Source organism: Lepisosteus platostomus, chromosome 5 (genome assembly GCF_059453375.1).
Source record: "Lepisosteus platostomus isolate fLepPlt1 chromosome 5, fLepPlt1.hap1, whole genome shotgun sequence".
In the NCBI taxonomy this organism is placed as follows: domain Eukaryota; kingdom Metazoa; phylum Chordata; class Actinopteri; order Semionotiformes; family Lepisosteidae; genus Lepisosteus; species Lepisosteus platostomus.
In genome coordinates, this window is record NC_142615.1 from 14,623,504 (window position 1) to 14,650,159 (window position 26,656).

A 26,656-nucleotide genomic window follows, 5' to 3' on the forward strand; every position below is an offset into this window, starting at 1 on the left:
CTTTACACCCAGTCTGGGGTATTTTCCCCTTTTATATTTTTGCCACTTTATATCGAACCTGTTATACTCCCAGAAGTGCGCAGTAGCTTCTACTTAATACAAATATACAATTCACCGCTGGTATAAACAGATGTGTGCCATGTCTGCCTTTGTAAGCATTTGTTTAAAAAATAAGTTCACAATATGTTAAAAACACAAAAAGCACAAACTTAATAATACAACGATACAAAATCAAATCCAAATCATAAAGCCAATTAAGTACCTATCCTTTGAAAACAGAGAACACCTTTATATCTAAAATAAAAATGTGACATTTGTATCTACTTTTGAATTACTGTACAAAGCAGACAGAGTAGTCCCTGAATTCAAAGATCAGATCTTGGCCAAAACAAGACAATCAGACGTGAGCTGAATTCGGAACAAGAGCCTCTGCTTCGTCGTTTATTGAGCTTTTGATCAAAGTCTGAGTGAAAAAAGATCAGCTGTTTTAACAAAATAAACAAAGGGCACCTTCCTTCAAGCCGGAGTCAAACTGGTGACCTAAGGATTCCCTCTTGTTTCAACTACAGTCCTCCATTCTACCAACTGAGCTATCAACAGATGTCAGGAGCTGCTCTCTGGCACATACTGCCCAATGTAGTGAAATGTTCCGGATGATTTAAATCCCAGATCGACATCGTTTCCAACTCGTTTCCTTAGTCTTGTTTACCTTGAATTTAAGCCACAAACCAGGATTCTACTGTATAAACTTCCGGAGATATTACAAAATGTTTGATGGAGCATCAATCATTCCAGGCAGAAATTGACTCCTTTTTCTTTCTCGAGGGATCATATTAAACATTTAATTTGGATCGAGAAGAGGATCACCATGAGACACAAAACAAACAGTTTCATTCTGTCTTTATTAGAATCTGTATCACAGCTAATGCATGTAAAGCCTTTAGTATGCGAGAGTGAGAGTTCAGTTATGCCAGGGAGTGTGAGAAAATAACTGAAATTTAGTAAATTAATATTTAAATAGAGTGTAAATCTTCAAAGTGTCACTGCAAAATTATTACAGGGGTCTACCAGCTGCCGGACGTACTTGTTTTGGGACTATTTCCAATAAGTATCGCATTAGTAGTTGTGTGTCCTTACTGGTATCTTTTAAACATTCGGTTATATACAAACGGGACAGAGACACAGTAATAATCCGATTTTAACGTGTCCTGCATTTTAACTTACTGAACAGATAAATTGAAATGTTCTAAATCAGAACCCCTGCAGTTCGTGCTAATTAGAACCACAACAATACTCCTGAGTCCTGAGCACCACACTGAGCAAAGGTTCAGCTGAACTCTGACTTTGTTCAGCACGACTTGTTGTTGCAGTTGAGCTCAGAGCTGGAGATGATCTCCATGTTCTACCACACTAACTAGTCCTAAACGTAGTACACAGTACACACTTTTTTAAAACAATTTAAAATATTACACAAAGGCTGTAAAGCACACTCTAAATCGATCCGAATATTTGATTTCCGCGATCCGTTTAGGCAACATTAGGCAACGTGGCGCTTCTCCAGCAAAGCATTTCTCAGTTTTGTGAACTACTGGTGCTTTTAACACACCAACTTGTGTATCTCGTCAGGATGGCCGAGTGGTCTAAGGCGCCAGACTCAAGGACTCCTGTCTTTCCATTGCTTGGGTGTTCTGGTCTCTGAATAGAGGCGTGGGTTCAAATCCCACTCCTGACAGCTTTTCCCTCTCTTGCATTTTTCCTGTCTTCTTGTGCTCCCTGACAACGACAGAAAGAAGAAAACGGAGAAACCGGCTTGCGGGCACATGACGGGCAGGGAAATGCTTCGTGAACACTTCAATGTGATTAGCAGAAAGTCAAATAGGCTTCGATTTCTCCCTTAAGAACTGTTTGGGGTGCCTGTAATCGAGTAAAGATTTACGGTCAAGGTATGCATTCAAAGGTGAAAGATCGAAATATAAATCCAGAAGAAGATGTATTAAAACATATTGTAACGCTTACGGCCGACAGGCACTGTGTAAGAGCCGGCGTACCAGAGCAGGTGATGTCACCGCCCTTCCCTGTGATAGCAGGACTACAGCTACTGGGCTGTAGAGAGATCTCTCTTTAGCTCACGGGGCTGGGTTGCTGCAGAGAGACGCGGGAGTCCCGGGTTCGAGCCTCAGTCGGGATGGGGCTGACCTAATGCGGCAAGGGCGCCTGCCTGAGCCCCCGTTGCGTTACAATATCGTTTTCCTTGCGGTTTCCCCTGTATTTCATTAAATGTGGCTTTGTGAAATCAGCCTGTAGCCCTACGGAATGCAGCCACTCTCCCGGTGACAGCGGCAGGAGCCGAGAGGATTAAATCAGAACTCGAACCGAGAGTTTAAAAAATATGGGCAACTAGAGCATAGATCATAGAACATTTTTATTAAACTTTCCTATCTGCTCGGCCTTACTGAAGTATTTTAGCTGCATTTTAGCTTCTATTTATATACTTTACAGTAGTAGTGTTTAGTAAGAGAAGAGAGATACAAGCGCTAAACCCCCACAATAACCAAACCTTAACTAAAGCAGGAAGATCAGTTTCTGCTCGAGACAGCCGTTTTCTGAACTGTAAACCTTCAACACTGGCTGTGTCCGGACTCAGAGGTTGTATAAGAAAAGACTCGGAGAGCTGCAGTCGCGGCTCATTGCTCTGCGCTCCCCGTGCGGAATGCGCGTGTCCTCACTCCTTCATTACCTTCATACACTCCTCTCAAACCACAGCAAACTCCTGAAATATTTCGGTGAACAGATACTGGGTCTTTCTTTCCGAGATATCATAGGCAGAAACAATAAACACGGTGAAAACAGGAAGGTATTCTGATCGTATAGAGAAATGCGCAAAAATACATTTCCTAAAATCCAATAAAATCTAGTTACATTCTGATGTATCTGAATAGTTTTGGCACAGTTGTTACAGCAAAGAGACAAATAAACTTTTTTTTTAATTTCATTCGAGCTGTAGTTTTGAAAATGTTTTTTCAATTCTCTAAATAATACAAACACAAACACCCGTTGTAAGCGTCTGACCATTGATACATTGATACTCAGTATAAGCCCGTACACACGCTGGCAGGCAGTTCAGCGAATATGATGCCCCTGCAGGGGCCGAATATTAGACAGACGTATACATACAGTCATCGTGTGGAGTTTATTCCTCCTCTGCCGCAGTCTTTGCCTCTTGTCACATTTGCGCTTAATTGTCGATTTTTTGTATAGAACACCGAATATCTTGAGGAAGCCTGTCAAGCGAAGACTGATGGATTATTGAGGTGCAAACACTGGTTCAAAATCAACACCCTCTGCTATTGCCGTTGTTTCTTTGATAGTTTCTTCAAATTCCTCATCTGACCTTCAATATCAAGGGATATTGAGCATAATACCATACAAATTGTAACTTTCTTTTGATTGCCAGTTTTATTAAAATGCCATCCCCTTTTACAGTTATTTTAGATGTTTGGCAAGGCGTAATATCCCCCCTCTCACCCTCAGCTAAAATATTTTAAAAGTACAACAACATTACATTATATTGAACAGTGTTTATGTTAACATTTATATTCAAATTAAGGTAAATATACGAAAATATTAAAATAGAACTCCGGCGATCTGTTGTTTTTGCTTGTCAAGTTCTCGAACAATTTTGCATTTTTTTTTAAAATTACTTTAGCTGAAGATGCAACGGGAGCATAAGTGAATTCTCCCGCCACTCACTGGAACATATAATTCCATGGGTGAATACTAACTGCTTGCATGTTGCCAATGTCGGTAATTATTGGACATTCCCGGTAATGTTGACTCTGGTTCTCAATTGTTTACTACTGCAAATATCAAAATAGTTCAGGTTTTGCGGAACAATTAAATTTTTGCGGTGATGATGTTTACTATAGGAAGAAGTGCGTCCCTGGGTGGGATCAAAAAACCCACCTGGGGGTTAATAGCCGAAAACGCTAACCGATTGCACCACAGAAATGCTTGCACCTTGCTTTTTTTTCATTTACATACTTTTGGTGAACAAAAAAATTCGCTCGCATTTCATCTTTCGCAAGCTATATGATTTAAAAAAAACAAGTTGTTCTGCAAAGGAAATGAATAAACGCATTAAACCAAATCAAGACCTCTTTGAGTGTCCCAAATTACATGTTCTGTAAAACAAGACAGGAAAAAAAAGGTACTGCTGGAATTCGGATCCAAGATCTCCTCTTTATGAAACAGGTGTTTTAACCAGCTTTACCATAGCGCCGGCAGAACACTTTTCTTATACAGGTGGGTACCCACCCTCAAACCCTTGTTCTCTCGCTACTTTACCTTTGCCTACTGCCCTGTCTCTCTCACACCTGAAGAAGGCTCCACGGGCGAAACGTTGTTCTCTTTCTTCTTTTTTTCAGCATGGAATAAACCTATTACCTATTCTTATACAGCCGCTTGGACACACCGCTCTGAGACATCTGAGGTCGATGTGCTGAGCCTGGTCGCCGAGCAAAATCATGCCCAAGGGGGGGTCGCTTTCATGACGAGGTGGCCGAGTGGTTAAGGCGATGGACTGCTAATCCATTGTGCTTTGCACGCGTGGGTTCGAATCCCATCCTCGTCGGTTTATTTTTTCGACTTGTGATCCGTTTCTAAGTCGGACTTGCTTTCTTTAGCTACTGTAGTAGAGCAGTAATATTTCTAGCGTTGGCTGAACATGGCTTACAGCAGTAGCTGACAGATATAGTCTCTTAATATTTAGGTTACATTTATGCTTTGTACTGCTTTCACCTGATATTAATAGTAGTCCTGATGAACGATTTAGGGACATGGCGCATCTTGAAAATGTTCTTGTTAATTTCAGTTTGGAAAAGATGCACTCACCAGAAGCAGAAACTGGTCGTATCTGCAAAATGCGCAATGCAATAGCAATGTCTTGCTATGAGTTCTTACCTGTTACAGGAGGCGTTGTAGGACTTTTTTAGTTCAGAAAAAGCTATCAATTCATCTTACATTTCTACTCCATCAATATTAGCAATGCTATCTTTACTAAGCTCTAAATATAGCTCTAAATAAATGCTAATTTTAAAATACATTTTAAAATAAATGCTATTCCATATGTTGTAACTTTGTGGTATTTAGAAATTTTATCTGAGGATGAAAGGGAAAGTATTATACAACTGTGAAAGAGGCTTGTATTTTAATACAATTTTCAATCAAAAGAAAACCAAAGTCCCTATGATATTACCGTCAATATCCCTTGATATCAACGTTCAGTTGAAAAATTTGAAGAAACTCTCAAACAAGCAACTGCAGTAGCAGAGAGTTTTGATTTAAACCGATGCTTGGAGCTCAATACTCCATTCACCCTTGAAAGAAGCAAAGACAGGGATATTTTGAGTGTCTCCATGATCCTCTTCTCAATCCAAAAGAAAGGTTTTATATGATCCTGATCCCACTAGAAAAAGGGTCAAAAAAAAGCCTGCACTGATGTCCCTTAAACGTTTTATAAGAACTCTGGACGTTTATACAGTGGAAGCCTGGTCCATTTCTTCTTCTGAACGAGACTATGGGAGTGAGTATTTTGATGTCGAACTGGGATTTAAATAAAGAGGAACACTACACTACACTGGGCTACGCGTGTGACAAAGCGTTTACTTTCTGACCTCTCGATAGCTCAATTGCTAGATCTTAAGACTATAGACAAAAACAGTGGGCATTTCTTATGTCCCTGGTTTGAATCCAGCTCGAAGGATGGTGTTTTCTTGTTCCTTAATCAAAAAGTGAAAATTGCGAATTTGTCTTTCACTTTGACGTTCACCCGAAAGCTCAGTATACAAAGAAGTAGAGGTTCCTGTTCTGGATCCTAATCCTAATCCTCACGTCTGATTGTTTTGCTTAGACCTTTAAAATGTACACTGTGGACTGTTTGCTCTTCCTAACACAATTAAAAAGCCGCCGACAAACTTACCGATCGGGAGTTTAGTTCAGTGATAGCGCGCACTTAAGACGCTCCGTTATCTATCTCCGGCATCTCTGTATTCTTTTTAAACGCGATATTTTTTATTCTTCGTGTGTGAATTTCAGGGAGACTCATAAACCCTTTGTCTGTTTTAAAGATACATTATTTTAAACCAGACATAATGAAAGACGTAGTAACTAGACACACATACAAGACACATGAATAGTAGCGGCTCTGAATGCAATACAAACGCCAATGGCGCAATGGATAACGTGTCTGATTACGGATCAGAAGACGTTAGGTTTGTACTCCTTCCTGGTTCGTGAAGAAGCTTTTAAACCTCACTACTCAACACTGACATCGTAGGGTGTGCGGTCCTACACAACCTTACTATCGACTGGATGAGTCTTCTGTTCAATCTCCGATTCTTTCCGCACATTCCTGCTATTTCACCACCGTTATTGTAGGATAACAGCCACAGACACGAGAAGATATACTATTCCGAACAAGTGTCTTAAAAAATCACGTTGAAAAAGGTGACAATACGTTTTTGTTTCTTTAACGTAACCTTATTTTTGCCTGTAAAGTTCACATTATTTTCTGTAGCCGCAAATCCCCAATATTTCTGCTGTCTCCCGAGAAACACAAGCGTGGAGTCAAATCATATTAAATAACACAACACATCTATTAATTTAACACCCAGATGTGACAGAACACATGTAAGACTTACACACAGCTTTTAATATGCTCTAGTGAATTTGCAGGTGTCCTGGGGAGGGAAGAGAACTGATATTAAGGAAATACATATTTAAAGGGGATGTAAGTCTTAAATGTTTTTTGTCACATCTGGGTGTTAACTGAATAATTATTTAGCATTATTTATTGTGTTTTGACTCTATACTTGTGTTTCTCAGGAGACAGCAGAAATATTGATGTTTACATTTATATTCACATTCCCGGTGATATTGACTGAGGTAATGCAGAAGCATGTTCTCTATAACAATAAACGGTGCGAGAAGACAGGAAGAAAGGCACCGCTAGGATTTGAACCCAGGATCTCCTGTTTACTAGACAGGCGCTTTAACCAACTAAGCCACGGCGCCGGCGGAATACTGCCACTTGGACACACCGCTCTGAGACACCCGCGTTCAGTAAGCGCTGAGTTAGCTGGCTGAGCACGTTGCCTCCTTTACATTCAATAGGAGCCCCGACACTAAGAGAAACGTACAGAAATGGGTTTTATCCGGCACTTTTCATGTCCAATGCGCTTGACATCTCCCAAGGGCGACAGAGTTCATTTACGACACTTTTCCTTTCTTTCTTCTTTCTGTATTCTTTGATGAAACAAAACGAGAAAGCATGTAAGGGAAAATGTCTTTTTTCATGGAGAAAACATGCACCAGGAAATGTTGAAAAAAGTGAGTTAACATGAAAAGTGACCTAATTTACCGGAGCAAATGCTCACCTAGCAAGAGTAGAGTGAAAGACGTAATCATTTCACGCTGTTGTGGAACAAAACGCTTTTTTCTTGGAATTCTAAATCAATTAGAAATTCAGAGCGACACATAAAGGCTTTGTCTGTTTAAAAGTGATGATTTTTAAAAACTGATAAAAATGTAGAAAACACGTTTCTCACTTAGAAATTTAAGATGGGGGTGGGGTATTACTAGTAGCGGCGCTGAACTCACCATGGTGCAATTCATTTACGTGACGGGCTAGTGGTTTAATGGATAACGCGTCTGATTTCGGTTTATTAGATTGTCGATTTGACTTCTACTGGGGTTGTGTGATTTAAGTCAGGCTCCTCAGAAAAAGATGTCCGTTATGTAAATGAACCGCACCTGAAAGCAAACGTTGGGTCTGGGTTCCTTTCTTTCCTGCATGAAATAGCAAATCGTTACAAAAAAAAACACCAACTAATGTCCAATAGCGTTAGTCATTGAAGTAAACATGAATGTACTGTAAGGTCTTGGTACATGGGAGTGGATTTCAACCACAATTAAAAAAGGGCAAATTATAATTACAGGCTTCGGACACTTTTTCATACAAAAGTGACCAAACACTCCCTAACTTTCAGGTTTGCTTGAACCTGTAACAAGAAGGAGGTCTGAAACTTCCATTCTCTGATGTCACTGTCTCTAAAGTCGGACGTGATGTTTCGCGGATGTGCAGTGTGCCTTTTCTCTTGTCGTGTTCAAGATGATTCGCTGCATAAGCTCCTGATTGGGTGTTCTCTACTGCGCTTTTATTTCGTTCAGATTACCTATTTGGTGTACAGATAAAACTTGACTGCGTGGTGTAATTTCCAGGTTCAGCACCGGTAGCACCTGCGAAATCATCAGCTGACCTCGACGTGATTTGAACACGCAACCGTCTGATCTGGAGTCAGACACGCTACCGTTGCGCCACGAGGTCACTGGCCACCAGCGCTTTTAATTCCCCCAAAGAGAACAATCAGCATCCCTGAAAAAGATTTTTTTCATTCTCTCCTGTGAGGAGCGCCGCTCTTCCAACGAGGGTCTCTTCTTCCCAGACCACAGATTATTCTTTCCGCCCGGCTCTCTCACAGAGAGCAGACACACCGTCTCCACTGATGTGTTTACTACATCTATAGATCTGAACCCCTACAGCCCCGATATTCCTGGACAGGATATTTACCACCAGCCTCGTGAACTTCTCATCTTGACCTCTCCCAGGAGGAGCACAATTAACAGAGAAACCTCTCTCCATTTAGCAAATAACACAAAACACTGTTTACCTGTCAAGACAGAAAACCAGGCTGCTCCAGGTGAGGCTTGAACTCACAACCTCAGCATGATTCCACTGATCATGTCATTTGACATGGCCTGAACCAGGAAAGAGATTGGAAGTTGAGAAGTTATGGCATTGTTTTAATACTTGCCTACTCTAATTTTCGGTCAAATGTTTTAATTGGGAGTACTTTCAATTGATGTTAATCCTTGTCGCGATGCATGATTCTGGGCCATGGTGCATCTTGAATAATGTTCTTATAGACTTCAGTTTGGAAAAGTGCGCTCTTCAGAAGCTACCGAAACTCTCAGTTCCATAGGTAGTCTGATTATTTAAATTAACTGTATAACTGTTACAATAATTCATCTAATTGTAAATTTATAAGACTGTGAGACACCTGTGAGAGACATATGAGAGCTGGTGATTCCCCGGGCTGGTGTGGAATCACACACAGACAGGTCTTCTTCTGTGTGATCTGAGTCCCACTGCTGCAGACTGGTCAACTGGTCACTACTGTAGACATGGCCATCGGCCCATCGGCTACTAATAATCAATATACCGTGTACTGACCAGAGTGTCACTACTTGTGTTTATTACATAAAAAGATAATTCCACACTCACGTGTGTTATAAAACATTTATAAAACATGTTTGGAGACTGACATACAGTAAAGAAAGTAATACTGAAGGGCTGGAGGTCCTGGAAAGGGTTAATAGAAGCTCTTGCTTCTGACCTGGAACAGAGTCCACAGCTGACAGATCAGTGAGTCTTGAGCCCAGTTCACAGAGAGGAGAACCAGGAGCTCTTCTCTGTCTCTAAGTGGCTGTGAGGAAGGAGAAAATGGGGAGATGTGACCTGAGTCCAGGCTGTTCCAGGATTGTCTGAACGTCCTCTGGTTCTGGATTGACGGATAAAAAGAAGTATGGAGCTTCTGTCCGATTGTCTCTGAGCTGTGAATCTGACTGAGAAGAGAATAATGATTTATTATTCTGCCTCTGATAATTTTTATCTCTTTGCCAAGTGGTGTTACATCCCCTTCAGAAACTCTGCACAGACTGTCAGAGTGAGAGAAAAGTAGAGAGATGGACAGATAAGAGCACACGCGGCGAGAGATACATATGTCTTGATTTACTTTGAACCAAGTGTTCATTTCCTTTGTGGAACAAGTTGTTTCTGAACTTCAAGAAATTCATACAACTTCTGAAAGATAAAATATAAGTCTTGCTAATCAGGACAGAAGAAATACCGCAAGAAAATGTCAGTGATTTTTCTCCTTTTAACGAAAAGTGGAGAAAAACAACGGCAGTGCATCTCCGTCGGCTTGATTTAGCTTAATACAAATATTCACTTCATTTTCTGTGGATTACAGACTGCGAAAGATGAAATAAAGTTATTGGTTATTCATGGTCAGTGCAGAAGAAATACTGCCGGCTGGCAGGAAAATGTCAGTATTTTATAATTCTTTAACTACAAACGTGTGAATGGCAAAAAGCAACGGGAGTGTGTCTCTGTGCAGCTGTTAAATGAAGGGCTGGTGGTTCAAACCCACTAAGGGACGAGCTTCAGACTGTTCCGCTGTAACCATAATCTCTGCTAAAGCTTGATGGGATTTCTTCGCAAGCCCTCTTGAAATTTGCAGGAAATATCTATTTTACTCGTGTGGAACTACAAGTAAACAATTAAGTACCTGTCAAAGTCCAAGAAAAACCATTTTCACGTGTGGAATTTTATCTTCAACTGGCTGTCAGGAGAATTCATTTATACACCCGTTGTATCCTTAGCAAAAATATTTTAAAATTAGAACACAGATTTGTTGGAGAACTTGACAATCCTTGACAATCATTATTAAATGAGCATTATACAAATGTGCGTTGATATTTTGTATATGTACCTTAATTGTAATAAAATTAAACATAATTGCTTTGATATGGATGTTCATTTGAAGGATTTGAGGAAACTATCAAGGATCTCTGAACAACCAAAGATACATTTGGGCATCTGCTATAATGTAAAGATTAAGAGTACTGTAAGTGTGAAGCTTGCACACACACGAGAGACAAATCAGTTTTAATGTACTTCATTAAACTGATGGAGTGCTTATCAATCGTGCATAAAATGTACATAGCTAAGGATGGTTTCAATCAGTCGATCTCGGGGTTACGGGCCCAGTACGGTTCCGCTGCGCCACTCTGCTAACAGATGTCTTAGTGTGATTCAACACAACTACTCTATCTTTGCTTTCTAAAAGTGCGCCCGAGATGGAAAAGTCTAAACGGTAAACGCAGACGTCACTTTGAGCACTTGGTCTTTTATAGTACAAATCACACGCTGCCTTACATGGGCATGTCTTCAAGATCGTTGTGAACCAAACCTTCTGCCAAACTGAATCTTTCGTCGTTAATTCCCAAATCTTCAATGAGAATCAGTGAAACGAAAACCAAGCCCATGTACACTCTCGAGTCCTAGCGTGAAAGAAAAATGATGTAAGCATTTGAGAAATAACGAGAGTAGTCTGAACATCTCCAGCCTGTCAACTGCTCTACAAAGAGATCGCTCCCTCTACACCCACTTTATAACGCTGAAAATGATTCAGGAAGCACAGCAAAGTTCTAAAACCAGCGAATGCATCTGCATACATAAAATGTCAATTTTTCAAAAGTAAAATCTTCAGCTTTGAAAGATTGTCATCTATATATTTTCGTTTTTCTCTTTTTTACACAACACGCTTTCGAGAAACAAACTGTCTGTGTATCTAGCTTTGTTAAATTAAAATCGGCACATCCCAGTTGGCAAAAGAAGTAGAATATACGACTATTAAACGCATACTTTAGACGTATAAATGTGCTCCGTAACTGGTCTACAATGAAATTCTAGTATACGTATATCGTTATACGTCAATTAGACATCTATGATTATATGTTTATTATAATCATAAATGGTTGGAGTTCTATTATACTGATAAATTTAGAGGACTAATATACATATATAGTTAAAGGTCTATTATACATCAAATAAATATTTTATAGGTGTAGAAACTAGTAAATAAAGCCAATGATTTGTTTTAGAAATTTATTCTTAAAATATACAATTATTCACACCTGAAAAATATGTAGTTCAAATTATACATTATATACAATATTGTAATCAACAAATGGCTAATCATCATAAAAACACAACTAGTAAATTTCAGTTACAAATTCTAGTAACATGGCACTATATATAGTAATGACAAACAAACTAATCACACGATCCCGCTAATATTTAACTCAAAACCACATTTCAATTCAAATATAAATTTTAACATTTACAACTTCTATATTTCCACGAAAATATAATTAATGTAGCACAAACGCTACTTTCTAAAAAAGACAGAATGAAACTGTTTGTTTTGTGTTTCATGGTGATCCTCCTCTCGATACTAATGCAATGTTTAATATGATCCCTCGAGAAACAAAAAGGAGTCCATTTCCGCCTGGAATGATTGATGCCCCATCAAACATTTTGTAATATCTCCGGAAGTTCATACTGTAGAAACCTGATTTGTGGCTTAAATTCAAGGTAAACAAGACTAAGGAAACGAGTTGGAAACTTGATGTCGAACTGGTATTTAAATTACCCGGAACATTTCACTACATTGGGCAGTATGTGCCAGGGAGCATTTGACAACCCTTCGATAGCTCAGTTGGTAGAGCAGGGGACTGTAGTGGAGTCAGTAGGGAATCCTTAGGTCGCTGGTTCGATTCTGGCTTGAAGGAAGGTGCTTTTTGTGTACTTTAATCAAAGAGTAAAAATAGCGAATCTTTTTCACTTAGACATTGATCAAAAGCTCAATAAACGACGAAGCAGAGGCTCCTGTTCCAAAGTCAGCCCACGTCTGATTGTCTTGTTTTGGCCAATATCTGATCTTTGAATTAAGGGAATACTCTGTTTGCTTTGTAATTAAAAAAAAACATACAGTACAAATGTCAATTTCATTTTGGTTTCAAGATCGCAATTTAGTGTGAAACATAAAAGCCAGCTGGATAAGCTTTATTAATTTCCCTCACGGGATCAATAAAGTATCTATCTATAAATCTCTTATACGTCATTTACAATGGCCTTTCAACTAATAGCCCGTGCAGGGATCAAACCCTAGCTGTTGGTACACTACAAGTTGCGTAAGGCTCTGTAACGCGCAGATGAGAAACTAACTTCTGCTTCTTCATTATATACACAGTGAGCTATATATATGCGAGCTTACTGCCTCCTACGGGCTCTGTATTTGTTAGCGGTACAAGACCGGCCGTGGAGAAATGAAGTGAGGAGGGTATGTACGTTAAAAGGCTCGTAGCGTCCCTGGAAGGGTTCAAACCACCACCCTTTTAGTTAACAACTGAGCCACAAAGACGCATGTACAGCTTAACACTTCTCGGTCTCAGTGAAAGTGATACACTCCGTAAAATTTCCAGAGATTCATTTATTTTAAAAGGAAAATCACCAACAGCGGCCGAGATCTACTGGAGTTTTTTCATTCTATACTGCGATTTCTGAAGGGTACCCTGTGAAAATACGAGTTTTGACGAGAAGGGATGGACATATAAGGTCAAAAGGCTTGGGGAATTGAACTTTAAGGTGAAGACTGCGGGTTCAGTAGCAGCAGAACCTGATCAGTATCAGTTGACTCCGATATACTTTGAAAATGAACTTGGGGATTTAGAGTCAGACGTGCTACCGTTGCACCATGGGGTACTTAATTTAAAAAAAAAATAGAAAAAACAATCAGTGTTCCTGGATCTGTAATTGAGAACAACACCTGCACAAGAGCTGCGCAGGAAGAATAAAATGTGGTCTGTGAAGAAGAGACTCTCTTCGGAAGAGCTGCGCACTTCACAGGAGATTTTTTTTTTGTGAAGCTGATTTGTCTCCTTTGGGGATTTCAAAGGCACGGATAGCCGTGATTTCGTGGCGCAACGGTAGCACGTCTGACTCCAGATCAGAAGGCTGCGTGTTCAAATCACGTCGAGGTCAGTTGTTACTTTTTCAGGTTCTGCTGGTCCTGGACACGGAATTCACACCATGCAGTTGAGTTCTATCTGTACACCACATAGATAATCTAAACAAAATAGAGCAGTACAGGACACGCAGTGTGGAGCTCACAGAGGCTTACAGTCTCCAGCATTGGAGTGAAGAGGAAAAAAAGAACTTAATTTTTTTTAAGAGAAAAGGCACAGTTCACATCTGCTTAACATCACGTCCAACTTTAGAGACAGCTACATCAGATAATGGAATCCCGGAAGTTTCAGATAACTTTTTTTAATACAGGTTCAAGCAAACCTGAAAGTTAATGAGTTTCCGGACACTTTTGTTTTATTAAAAAGTGTCTGAAGCCTGAAAATGTAATTTGAAAAAAAAAAACCGCTATTGGAGATTAGCAGGTGCTTTTTGTAACGATTTGCTATTTCATGCTGGAAAACAAAGGAAACAGACCCAACGTTTGCTTTCAGGTGCGGTTCATTACATAATATACATCTATTACTGAGGAGCTTGAATAAAATTTACACGAGCCAGGTAAAAGTCGAACCTACAATCTTATGATCCGAAATCAGACGCGTTGTTTATTAAACCGCTGGGATTTCACATACCCTGAATTTCCCCATAGTGTGCTCAGCGCCGCTACTAGTAATGCACCGCTCCGTCTAAAATTTCAAAGTGAGAAACATGTGTTTTCTGATTTTTTATGAGTTTTAAAATAGAATCTCTTTAAATCAGACAAGGGGTTTATGTTTCGCACTGAAATTCCGATTGACTGAGAATTCAAAGAAAGACTGTTTTCTTTCATAACACCGTATAATTATCACATCCACCAGACTCTCCAACCTCGCCAGACCTTGCTGGTTGAGCAATTGCTCCGATTAATTAGGTCACGTATCATGTTAAATCATTTCTTCTCAACACAACATTTCCTGGTGCACGTTTTCTCTATGAAAAAAAAATATTTTTCCCTTGCACGATTTCTCGTTTTTTTTATCAAAGCAACAGAAATTAAAAAGAAGAAGAAATAGTGTCGCAAAAGAACTCTGTCGCCCTTGGGAGATATCAAACGCATTGGACATGAAAATGCCAGATAAAAGCCAGTTCTCTTCGTTTCTCAGTGTCGGGGCTGCTATGTAAAAGAGGCAATTTGCTCTGAGCGCAGGTTCAGCGCTTACTGAACGCAGATGTCTCAGAGCGGTGAAGGTTGTCCTTTCACCGTTGCCTAGTTGGTTAAAGCGCTTCTCTATTAAACAAAAGAACCGATATTCAAATCCCAGCCGTGTCTTTCTTCCTATCTTGTAGTACAGAACGTATCATTTCGGGCAATCACAAAGGGCTTGATTTCGTTAAATGCATGTGTTCATTTCCTTTCTGGAAAACTTGTTTTTGATGAAATTCACACAGCTTGCGAAAAATGAAATTCAATTCTTGGTTATCAGTGCAGAAGAAATATTACAGGCTGGCAAAAAAAACTTGTGATTCGAGAAATGACCTTACCAGTCAGTCTCTGTGGCGCAATCGGTTAGCGCGTTCGGCTGTTAACCGAAAGGTTGGTGGTTCGAGTCCACCCAGGGACGGGGTTCTTTTGCGATATAAACATTGTCTTCAGTCGATTGGATTTCTCAGCGAAACGTTAACCATTTTAATATTTGCATGAAATGCGAGTGTTTAACACGTGTCAGGGTCACCGGGAAATGTCCAATAATGCCCAACATTGCAACTCCCCAGAAAACCATATTCACTCAAAAGAAATTATCGTCGAATCTTCATTTATACTCCAGTTGAATCCTCTGCTGAAATATTTTAAAAATACAATGCAGGTTTGTTTGAGAACTTGACAAGCATTCTTACAATAGCACTGTGCAGTTGGATTTTGATATTTTGACATATTTACCTTAATTTTAAACATAAATACTATACAGTCTATTGTAATTTTAAAATATGTTAGCTGAGGATGCAAAGGGGTGAAAGGGAAAGGTCAGAGGGTATAGTAAAAACAAGGTTAGGATTGGTGGAGGTGGTAGGGGTGTTGATGGTTTTTCTCTTGTCATGGAAATATAACTATTAATTTTAAAGGATCACTTACTGACGTCAGACAGCTGCCAATTCTCCAGACGCGTCTCTGGAAGGATAAACAGTTTATCCTCCGAGGTTCGTCCAATTTGCTAAAATTGTCCGGGTCCGGATGGAGTTTCATCAGCCGTTCGCGCTCAGGTTTGTGATCCCGGACGAGCCCCCAAATTGTCATGGAAATATAACTATCAAGGAAGCCACAAGAGAGAGTTCTCACCTGAGTAAGGTCTTTATTTCAATATTGCAATATTGGGAGCCCTGCAAAGTGCAACCAGAGACTCAATTTGTTACAAGCAGTACAGGGTTTTTATAAGACGTTGCGCTGTAAAAAAGTTCAGCACTTGGTCCCTTCTAAAACTTCCCCTTTCTCTAAGAGAAAACAGATTACATCATAGAGCGAGAGAAGAAAAACTAGATTTGTTATTCAAAGCTTATCAGTTACTTTCAGCTAATTCTAATGACCCAGACAGCATATATTGTTTTGGTACATTGTCTTCTAAACTAATCTACACAGTGTACTTTGTTGACGAACTGTTTTCTAAAATTCTGCACGCACTGTAGCACAGCAGTTACATCCTTGAAATATATTATCTAAAAGCACCAATATATTTTTTCAAAGCTCTCTACATTTTTAAGAATCAATTTACTTATTAGATTTCCACTTCACCGGCATCATGCAAGCAAACTACATAAATATGAGAAAACACGCAAGAGAGTTGTCACTCAGAGTGTCGAAGGGTCGATGTATACTGGGGCTCAGTTGAAATGCAACGTCAGGACTTTTCCGAATTATGTCACACGAAGAGAGCACAGCCCTTTCCGCCCTGCCGCGTGTGTCTCGGTAACTCGCTGTGATCGTATAGTGGTCAGTACTTTGCGTTGTGGCCGCAAGAACCCCGGTTCGAATCCGGGTCACGGCAGAATAGGGGCGTCTGCTTTTACTACTCGCACGAATGAAGGCAAAAAAAAGCCAATCGATGTGAATGAACGGCGCTTTACAGAGGAGTACTGCCTGACTGGATCGTTGATGAACGACAGAGGCCACTCCGACCTCTTCTCGGTTTTCTTCAATGACTTACTAAGGATCTTCTTCACATTCGCCCATGCAGGGGAAGCCAGTTACACCAAAGCAAACGCAGGAAAGTGCATTTCAAGCAGAGACCAGGAGGGACTTGTTTACACCGAGAGTGGGCGGAGAATGGAACAATGCGCCCAGCCCTGTTGGTGGAGCCGATTCTTGATGAGCTCTTGGGCTCACTAAGAGGCCCTCGCTGGATGCTAATCTCTGTTGTTCTTGCACGTCCTGTGCTGCTTTTGAGCCGACAGAGCTCGTCCTGGTCTGTCGGCACAGCCCAATTGCAAATGATCGGCTCCGCATACAGAAGGAACGTAAGTTTGGTACAAGAGTGCACGAAAGCACCGGAAATACATTGGGAACAAATGACCGGTCGCTCAAGACCTCTGTGAAGTACAGGAGCGTGCAAAACGAGGCTGTTTCCGCCCGGTCTCGAACCAGGGACCTCTCGCGTGTTAAGCGAACGTGATAGCCGCTACACTACGGAAACCTGCAGGGAGCACTGCTGGTGTCTCGCTTGCGTTTCGGGCTGAGAAAGGGACGCGTCACTTTAGGAAGGGGGCGCTGGAGAGAGGAACAAAGGGCGCGATGAAACAAAATGCCGAAACCCGGGATCGAACCAGGGACCTTTAGATCTTCAGTCTAACGAACTCCCAACTGAGCTATTTCAGCGGTGCGCAAAGCCCACAGCCACCTGCTCCAGCCTTCCTGTGTTGTGGCATGAGCGCACCAAGAGTAGCGGGAGAGTGTTGCAGGAACGTCACTCAGAAGGAAAGCCACCCAGCTGCGCCCTCTGAGCTCTGTCCAGCGCATCTTCCTCGCATGGACTCCTGCCTGTGACGGGCAGGAAACAATTAGCAAGAACAGAACGACACCCCATGGGTGTCTCATGACCGCACCTTAGGTTGTGACACTTGCAGGTGACACTGCTGAAACCAAGTGTTTTACACACCACACAGGTCCCCTAACCTTATACAACCTTTCTGTGGTTGTGGCCCCTTTATTTATTTTTTTAATAAGAATTTTAGTTTTTCAATATGGCACCATTAGACAGGCGGTACATGGGGATTGGGGGGTGCTATTCATGAGTCAATAGCTCTTCAAGCACAACAGCCACAGTGCTGCAACCAGGTGTTTTACACCAGACATTTCCCCTAACCTTATACAACCTTGCTTTGAGTTGTGGAACATTTCTTTGTTTTTTAATGTTTTTTTTGACTGTAATCGAGTGTTGTGCTCACTAGGCAGGCCTCCTGACCTTTCACAGTCATGCTTTGTTGTGTGCAACTTTAATTATCTTTTTAGGATTTTTTGAACATGGCAACTTCCACCGAGACGGGTGGGGGGTGTGGGGGTGCTCTTCAATAGCTTTTTCATCTATACACACAAACGGATGTAACCAAGACACTCAGAACCTGTCACGCAGGGGCTGACTGCTGAGGATAGGGATCCAATGCGGTGCCCTTGGTAGGGTTGGCGCGAGACGCAGGCGTAGTCGGAGTAAGCAGGCAGGGGCCCGAGTCCGGGAAGGCGTAGAAGTTGTGCGGTAGGCAGAGGCGTAAATGAAGAGACAGGCTGGGGTCAGGATCCGAGAAAGCGTAAAACAGGCGAAGGTACAAAATCGAGTGGCTAAAGCAGTTGTCGGAAAAGCGGGGTCGAGGTCCAGGGGAGAAGTCATAGTAAGGCAAAAGCGTAGTTAGTAGGTAAGCTCCGGGAGAGAATCTCAATCGTGAGCAATGACCGGGGGACAGATGAGGGTTTAAGTAGAGGACTGATTGACATGTGCACGTTTGGTATGGGGAGAGCTCGAGGGAATGCGGGAGCGCTTGCCTGCGTGAGGGAGATTCATGACAGAACCAACAGAATCAACCTGAACTCATAGAAAAACAAGAATGCCCCCGAGACACCTGAATCCCCCTCCTGGACCACTCTGGTATCAACACCCCCAAACCCATCCATACCAGCTAACAAGATTCAGAATCGGTGCAACCCTCCAACCTGGACCAAGAGCAGGATGGGACAAGAACCTGCACCACACTACGTACACAGGTTTGTATTTTTGGCTGAAGATGAAAATGTCTAACATAGATTGTTTTGGTTCTAGCAAACAATAAAAATAGTTGTTAAAATCCAAACACACAAAATGAGATCACTCTCTGTCAGTATGTGTAACATTCTGGGTCTGGGCTCCTCTGTATTTGGGCTAAAGAGAGTTCAACAACATTTATTAAATGCACTGACATCATAATCTGACAAGATCCATTGTTTAGGGGAGACTTGACCACCCACTGTCCCCCTGGTATCGTGAAGCTCATTGTCCTTTAGCTTTCCAAAACCAGAATCAATTGGGACTCCGGGGGGATCGGTGTATGCAAAATATGAATTCCTTATGCAAGAAATTGTATATGGTCAATATAGCGATCATATCTTATCAGCAGATGGTAATCTCCAAGGAACAAGTAATAGGTTTATTCCACGCTGAAAAATGATCAAATGATTGATGAACCCAAGTGATTTGAAAGAAATGTTAAACAACTCAAAGCGAGGTTGTATAAGGTTAGGGGAGCTGTCTGGTGTGTAAAACACCTGGTTGCAGCACTGTGGCTGTTGTGCTTGAAGAGCTATTGACTCGTGAAGAGCACGATGTACTATCCCCATGTACCGCCTGTCTAATGGTGCCATATTGAAAAACTCATAAAAAAATAAAGAAAGGGGCCACAACCACAGCAAGGTTGTATAAGGTTCTGGGGGCTGTCTGGTGTGTAAAACACCTGGTTTCAGCAGTGTGGCTGTTGTATTTAAAATGCTATTGAGCCATGAAGATGACCCACCTGTCCCAGTGTATTACCTGTAGTGTAATCTTCAGAAAATCATTACAAAATAAAGAAAGGGGCCACAGCCACAGTAAGGTTGTATGAGGTTTGGGGGCCTGTCTGGTGTGTAAAACACTTGGTTTCAGCAGAGTGGGTGCTGTATTTGAAATGCTATTGAGCCATGAAGACGACCCACCCGTCCCAGTGTATTACCTGTAGTGTAATCTTCAGAAAATCATAAAAAATTAAAGAAAGGGGCCACAGCCACAGCAAGGTTGTACGAGGTCCGGGGGCCTGTCTGGTGTGTAAAACACTTGGTTTCAGCAGAGTGGGTGCTGTATTTGAAATGCTATTGAGCCATGAAGACGACCCACCTGTCCCAGTGTATTACCTGTAGTGTTATCTTCAGAAAATCATTACAAAATAAAGAAAGGGGCCACAGCCACAGTAAGGTTGTATGAGGTTTGGGGGCCTGTCTGGTGTGTAAAACACTTGGTTTCAGCAGAGTGGGTGCTGTATTTGAAATGCTATTTAGCCATGAAGACGACCCACCTGTCCCAGTGTATTACCTGTAGTGTTATCTTCAGAAACTCATTACAAAATAAATAAAGGGGCCACAGCCACATTAAGGTTGTATGAGGTTCGGGGGCCTGTCTGGTGTGTAAAACACTTGGTTTCAGCAGTGTGGGTGCTGTATTTGCAATGCTATTGAGCCATGAAGACAACCCACCCATCCCACCTGTAGTGTTATCTTCAGAAAATCATAAAAAAATAAAGGTTCCATAACCCAAAACAAAGCTAGGAATAGTCAGATGACCTGCTTAGTGTGCAAAACACTTACCTGCAGCATTGTGGGTGCTGTGGTTTAAATGCTATTGGTTTGTGAACCAGTGCATTGTGCCACATTAAATAAAAGCAAGAGAAAAAGAGATTCAGAACACAAAGCTGTGTCAGTGTTCTGTGTAAAAAATCGGTTTGAACATCATGGGAGCTGTTTTTAATAAGCTGCTGAGTAAAGAATATTTTAATCTTCCTGCTGTCAGTAGTATTTTCAATATAGTTGACCCTTACCTGAATGAAAACAGGACGTAAAGGAAGGGTTTCAGAAATCAAACAAAGCTTTATTCCCGTGCTTACAGTCTGGGTAATTGGAGACCGCGCTGTTCTGCTTCCTATGGTCATATACGGGTTTTTCGCATGAAGCCGTATTGAACAGTATTTCTCGCTTTGTGAACGTGTGCACACAGCGGTCCCCCGGGTTCCAGTTCGTGCGTAATTACGCATCGATGAAAAACCGGAGGTTTAAAAAAAGATAATTAGCTCACTGATACTTTGATGTAGAGGCTGTGGAAATATCCATATGTCGTGGTCTTTAAAATGCATTTGGTTTGAAGGCGTTCTGTGCTTCCGTTGTGAAGATATGGACAAAAGAATATTCGTGCTTGGTCAAACAAATGTCATATAAACGAAAAAGTAAAGGCTGAGAAAGCATTCACAATGTATTTTATACACAAAGCAAGTATTCTCGCGATTCTAAGAGGTTTCGTGTAAACGCTACAGGCGTGCCAAAATCGTTTTCGAACTTCAAGCTAACTTTACCCGGTCTGGTACTGTAGGTCACGTAGTTTAAAATCCCAGTCATGTTTTTTTTCCTATCTTGTGGTACATAACGTACCATTTCGGACTATCAGAGAGGGGTTGATTTTGTTAAATGCATGTATTCATTTCCTTTCTGGAAAACTTGTATTTCAAGAAATTCACACAGCTTGTGAGAAATGAAATTCAATTCTTGATTATCAGTGCAGAAGAAATATTACCAGCTGGCAAAAAAAAAAAATTTAACCTGAAAGTTGTGATGCGAGACACGGACCCACCATTCCGTCTGTGTGGTGCGTTCTGTTATTCACTGAAAGGTTGGTGGTTTGAGTCCACCCAGGGACGGGTTTCTTATGTGATGTAAACATTGTCTTCGCAAAGGTCGATTGGATTTCTCAGCGAAACCTTAACCATTTTAATATTTGCAGGAAATGCGAGAGCTTAACACGTGTCAGAATCACCGGGAAATGTCCAATTACTGTATGCCCAACATCGCAACTCCCCAGAAAACCAAATTCACCCAAGAAAAAGTCGAGTCGTCATTTATACCCCCGTTACATCCTATGCTGAAATATTTTAAAAATACAATGCAGATTTGTTTAAGAACTTGCGAGCTTTGTTACATTAGCACCGTGCATTTGGACTTCGATATTTTGACACATTTACCTTAATTTTAAACATAAATACTGTACAATCTATTGTAATTTTGTTGTACTATTAAAATATGTTAGCTGAGGATGCAAAGGGGTGAAAGGGAAAGGTCAGAGGTGTAGTAACACCAAGGTTAGGATTGGTGGAGGTGATAAGGGTGTTGATGGTTTTTCTCTGTAGAGGATTTTGAGTTTTTTATCCTTCTCTGAAGTGAGAAACTGGAAGAGTTGGGAGTTGAGGGATCTGATGAGGTTAGTTATGAAAGGAAGTTGATATGGAGCTGTTAGCTGTAAAATCTCCTTAATGTCTTTGATGTTGTCATCAGCGATAAACTGCACTCAGCAAAGATAAAAAGAAAATTATCTTTGCTTACTGCCCTGTCTTTCTCACACCTGAAGAAGGCTCCACAGCCGAAACATTGTGATTCTTTTCTTCTCTTTTCAGCAGGAATAGTCCTTTACTTGTTCCTTTGCAGCCTACGCATGCTGACGCAGCTACTCACCCGATATCTAACATTCCTATAATCACAACTATGAATGTCCACTTTGGGTATTTTTTCGATGATTATTTATTATTATTATTTATTCTGTCATTGAAGCATATTTTATGTCATACTGAAGTGTCATAATCACTGAAAAAATATTTTTTTTCATTTAGAAAGTAAGAAAATGATAAATCACTAGGAATTGCATTTAGCCTGTTCTGATCTAGATTTTCTAAATACTTTAACATGCCATGTTCACAATGTCACAACTCATAAATGAAAGTGAATTGTTGTAATTACAAAAGTACATAGTGTCGGGACATTGAGATGTTTTGGTAATGAGGATGGAGGGACATGCAATGTTCACAGGGTCAAATTTATAAAACGCTACAGTAAAATTTCTTGTATTTCGGGATTATGAGAGCCTGTTACATTGTGTCTCACACCTCAGTGTCAGAATTTTGAGACATTTTTATAACCAGGGGTAGGTTCATAGCAATAAGCAGAAAGTGCGATCATCCTTTGCTCATCCTCGGTTAACCATATATTCTCATATGCCATGTTCTGAATGTCCCATTTAAAACTGCTATATTAAAATTAAGACTTTTTATGATCAGAAGGCAAGGTTGTGGTAAATATGCATAAAGTGCAAGTGAACTTATGTTTTGCCTTTGTCTTGTTATTGTGAGTTTTGAAAATTGGTTTTCGATTTTCTGAAATGTGTTTCACACAAAAATGCAATTTGGATAGTCACTACTTATATATTCCCCTTTACTGAGGATATGTACAGTAATCCATCCCGATTAGTACTTTTAAAAATTACTGTAGAGAGCCATCAGAAAGGGAATGAAAACTTGCATTAAACAAAATCAAGCTGCATGTAATCATCCATAGTGATACATTTTGTAAGACAAGACAAGAAGAAAGACACTGCTGGGATTTGAACGCAGAATCTCCTGTTTAATAGGAAAACACTTTAACCAAATCAGCCAAGATGCTGTCAGAGTATTAACATCATGTCTGCATCAGTGATTACAGCTGACTATCGCTGGAGGACAGTTCACTGTGAACAAGTCAGCCTGCATAATGAGGGGAAGAGACCAGCCTCTGTGATGCACTATAGAGTTACACTAACCTTCTATCCAACTGTTCTATGCTGCATTCTACCCTAATGGTAAATATTGATTTCCGTGCGTGTAATATTCATTTTTTTGTCAAATATTATCAAGCACAAATTTTGTTGTTGAAAATAAGCCTTGTGGTTTTCAATGTTGTGATCCTTTTGCCCCACTGTCACCCAAATTGATACACTGTGCTTTGACAATTCTTCAGGCGATATTGTTTAGAGGAGCTCAGTAGAATTAGTTTGCGTATATAAAGTATTTATTTTCCCTTTAATCCTTTAAAACATATTACATTTTCAAAATAATGTATCTTTCTTCCTACTAATTGTAGCGGCAATGCTTGTTAATAAGACAGAATTAAGTGTTGCTGTGCTTTCCCAAATGAGGCCCCATCTCTCTCTTCATCTCTGTGGTGCAGCCACAGAGAAGCTATTCAGGCAGGCTGATTTAAAGATGTTTTCTTTTGATAAGGGACAGCTCCCAAATGGGGATGCATTTAGCTAAGTCTGGCTATCATGATCAATGGGCATCCATTGGCGCCTATCTGTCTAGGGAGTGCCAGATGGACATCTGGACTGCATTCCTAAGTGTCAGGAGTAAGTGACTCATATCTCACCTTGATCAACCAATCAGGGACTGGTAGGGCCGAGTAACCCACATGGGTCTCTGATGCCCATGAAACTTTCATCCAATAAACGAGCTGAAGTTCCTCCAGGTAAAAACAGGCAACACAGAGCTCCAAGACTATTCTAAAGGGAATTCAAAGGAGAATTCCAGGGCTGTGAGACAATTCCAGGGCGGGACGGCCCAGGAGCAGAAAGGCTCCCAAGGGCAGAACATTCTCGCAGCGCGCCTCCTGACCATCCTGAGACTCAGCCTGGACAACCACGGAACGGCCAGTGTGTCCGAGTGCCAGAACTTTGCTTTGTTCTAAGAGTCGAGAGAGAAGGTTGCCAAAGAGTAACCAAACGATCCACCCGAGGTTAGCACCAGCAGCAGGCCTCGTGAACAGGTCGGAACTGTGGACAGCTGAATCACTATTCAGAACTATCGCTTCATCAGGAACGAACTGGTCTTCTTCCTGACCTGCTGGGACCCACAGTCATCTTTTCTCCTGTGCACAAACTTCGCTAGTTTCAGCCAAAACTAACTAGCCGGTCTTCAGAGAGCATCAGCAGCGCAACGTCGTGTGATCCACTGTCCCAGCCTGAGGAACAGACAGTCAGCCCGTCTCTCAATAATAATAATACGGTGTGTGATCTCCTGTCCCAACCTGAGGAACAGACAGGAGTGAGCCAGTCTCTCAATAATAATAATACAGTGTGTGACTTCCTATCCCAGCCTGAGGAAAAGACAGTGAGCCTGTCTCTCAATAATAATAATACAGTGTGTGATCTCCTGTCCCAGCCTGAGGAGCAGACAGCGAGCCTTTCTCTCAATAATAATAATACAGTGTGTCATTTCCTGCCCCAGCCAGAGGAACAGACAGTGAACATGTCTCTCAACAATAATATAAATAAACTGTGTGATCTCCTGTACCAGCCTGTGGAACAGACAGTGAGCCTGTCTCTCAATAATAATAAAACAGTTTTTGATCTCCTGTCCCAGCCTAGGGAACAGACACTAAACCTGTCTCTCAATAATAATAATCCAGTGTGTGATCTCCTGTCTTAGCCTGAGGAACAGACAGTGATCCTGTCTCTCAATAATAATAATCCAGTGTGGAATATACTGTCCCAGTCTGAGGAACAGACAGTGATCATGTCTCTCAACAATAATATTAATAAACTGTGTGATCTCCTGTCCCTGTCTGAGGAACAGACAGTGAGCCTGTATCTCAATAATAATAATAATAATAATAATACATTGTGTGATCTCCTGTCCCAGCCTGGGGAACAGACAGTGAGCCTGTCTCTCAATAATAATAATACAGTGTGTGATCTTCTGTCCCAGTCTGGGGAATTGAAAGTGAGCCTGTCTCTCAGTAATAATAATATAGTGTGTGATCCACTGTCCCGTCTTGAGGAACAGACAGGAGTGAGCCAGTCTCTCAATAATAATAAAGCAGATTATCATCTCCTGTCCCAGCCTAAGGAACAGTCAAGAAAGAGCAAGTCTCTCGATAATAATAATACAGTGTGTGATCTCCTGTCCAAATCTGAGGAACAGACAGTGAGCCTGTCTCTCAATAATAATAATACAGTTTTTGATCTCCTGTCCCAGCATGAGGAACACTGAGCCTGTCTCTCATTACTAATAATACAGTGTGTCATTTCCTGCCAAAGCCAGAGGAACAGACAGTGAGCATGTCTCTCAACAATAATATTAATAAACCGTGTGATCTCCTGTCCCAGTCGGAGGAACAGACAGTGAACCTATCTCTCAATAATAATAATACAGAGTGTGATCTCCTGTCCCAGCATGAGGAACAGACAGTGAGCCTGTCTCTAAATAATAATAATAATAAAGTGTGATCTCCTGTCCCAGCCTGAGGAACAGTGAGCCTGTCTATCAATAATAATAATACAGTGTGTGATCTCCTGTCCCAGCCTGAGGAACAGACTGTGAACCTGTCTCTCAATAATAATAATAATACAGTGTGTGACCTCCTGTCCCAGCATGAGGAACAGACAGTGAGCTTGTCTCTCAATAATAATACAGTGTGTGATCTTCTGTCCCAGTCTGGGGAATAGAAAGTGAGCCTGTCTCTCAGTTATAATAATATAGTATGTGATCCACTGTCCCAGCCTGAGGAACAGACAGTCAGCCCGTCTCTCAATAATAATACAGTGTGTGATCTCCTGTCCCAACCTGAGGAACAGACAGGAGTAAGCCAGTCTCTCAATAATAATAAAGCAGATTATGATCTCCTGTCCCAGCCTAAGGAACAGTCAGGAAAGAGCAGGTCTCTCGATAATAATAATACAGTTTGTGATCTCCTGTCCCAGCCTGAGGAACAGACAGTGAACCTGTCTCTCAATAATAATAATACAGTGTATGACTTCCTGTCCTAGCCTGAGGAACAGACAGTGAGCCTGTCTCTCAATAATAATAATACAGTGTGATCTACTGTCCCAGCCTGAGGAACAGTGAGCCTGTCTCTCAATA

The 26,656-nt window shown here is 41.1% G+C and overlaps 9 non-coding genes across 9 annotated transcripts; 6 read left to right on the top strand and 3 right to left on the bottom strand.

The window, feature by feature from the left end:
• The first annotated feature begins 1,621 nt into the window (after positions 1 to 1,621).
• Positions 1,622 to 1,732, top strand: trnal-caa (transfer RNA leucine (anticodon CAA)). Its single transcript has 2 exons — positions 1,622 to 1,659; positions 1,687 to 1,732. It is a non-coding gene; the product is annotated as a tRNA-Leu (tRNA).
• Positions 1,733 to 4,548: 2,816 nt separating this feature from the next.
• On the top strand, positions 4,549 to 4,630 carry trnas-gcu (transfer RNA serine (anticodon GCU)). The gene has a single exon. It is a non-coding gene; the product is annotated as a tRNA-Ser (tRNA).
• A 2,367-nt stretch (positions 4,631 to 6,997) lies between these two features.
• Positions 6,998 to 7,071, bottom strand: trnat-agu (transfer RNA threonine (anticodon AGU)). Its single transcript has one exon. It is a non-coding gene; the product is annotated as a tRNA-Thr (tRNA).
• A 1,240-nt stretch (positions 7,072 to 8,311) lies between these two features.
• On the bottom strand, positions 8,312 to 8,383 carry trnaw-cca (transfer RNA tryptophan (anticodon CCA)). Its single transcript has one exon. It is a non-coding gene; the product is annotated as a tRNA-Trp (tRNA).
• A 4,003-nt stretch (positions 8,384 to 12,386) lies between these two features.
• On the top strand, positions 12,387 to 12,474 carry trnay-gua (transfer RNA tyrosine (anticodon GUA)). Its single transcript is given in 2 exon segments — positions 12,387 to 12,423; positions 12,439 to 12,474. It is a non-coding gene; the product is annotated as a tRNA-Tyr (tRNA).
• A 1,180-nt stretch (positions 12,475 to 13,654) lies between these two features.
• trnaw-cca (transfer RNA tryptophan (anticodon CCA)) lies at positions 13,655 to 13,726 on the top strand. Its single transcript has one exon. It is a non-coding gene; the product is annotated as a tRNA-Trp (tRNA).
• A 1,509-nt stretch (positions 13,727 to 15,235) lies between these two features.
• Positions 15,236 to 15,309, top strand: trnan-guu (transfer RNA asparagine (anticodon GUU)). The gene has a single exon. It is a non-coding gene; the product is annotated as a tRNA-Asn (tRNA).
• A 1,344-nt stretch (positions 15,310 to 16,653) lies between these two features.
• trnah-gug (transfer RNA histidin (anticodon GUG)) lies at positions 16,654 to 16,725 on the top strand. The gene has a single exon. It is a non-coding gene; the product is annotated as a tRNA-His (tRNA).
• Positions 16,726 to 17,297: 572 nt separating this feature from the next.
• trnav-aac (transfer RNA valine (anticodon AAC)) lies at positions 17,298 to 17,370 on the bottom strand. The gene has a single exon. It is a non-coding gene; the product is annotated as a tRNA-Val (tRNA).
• Between the last annotated feature and the right edge of the window lie 9,286 nt (positions 17,371 to 26,656).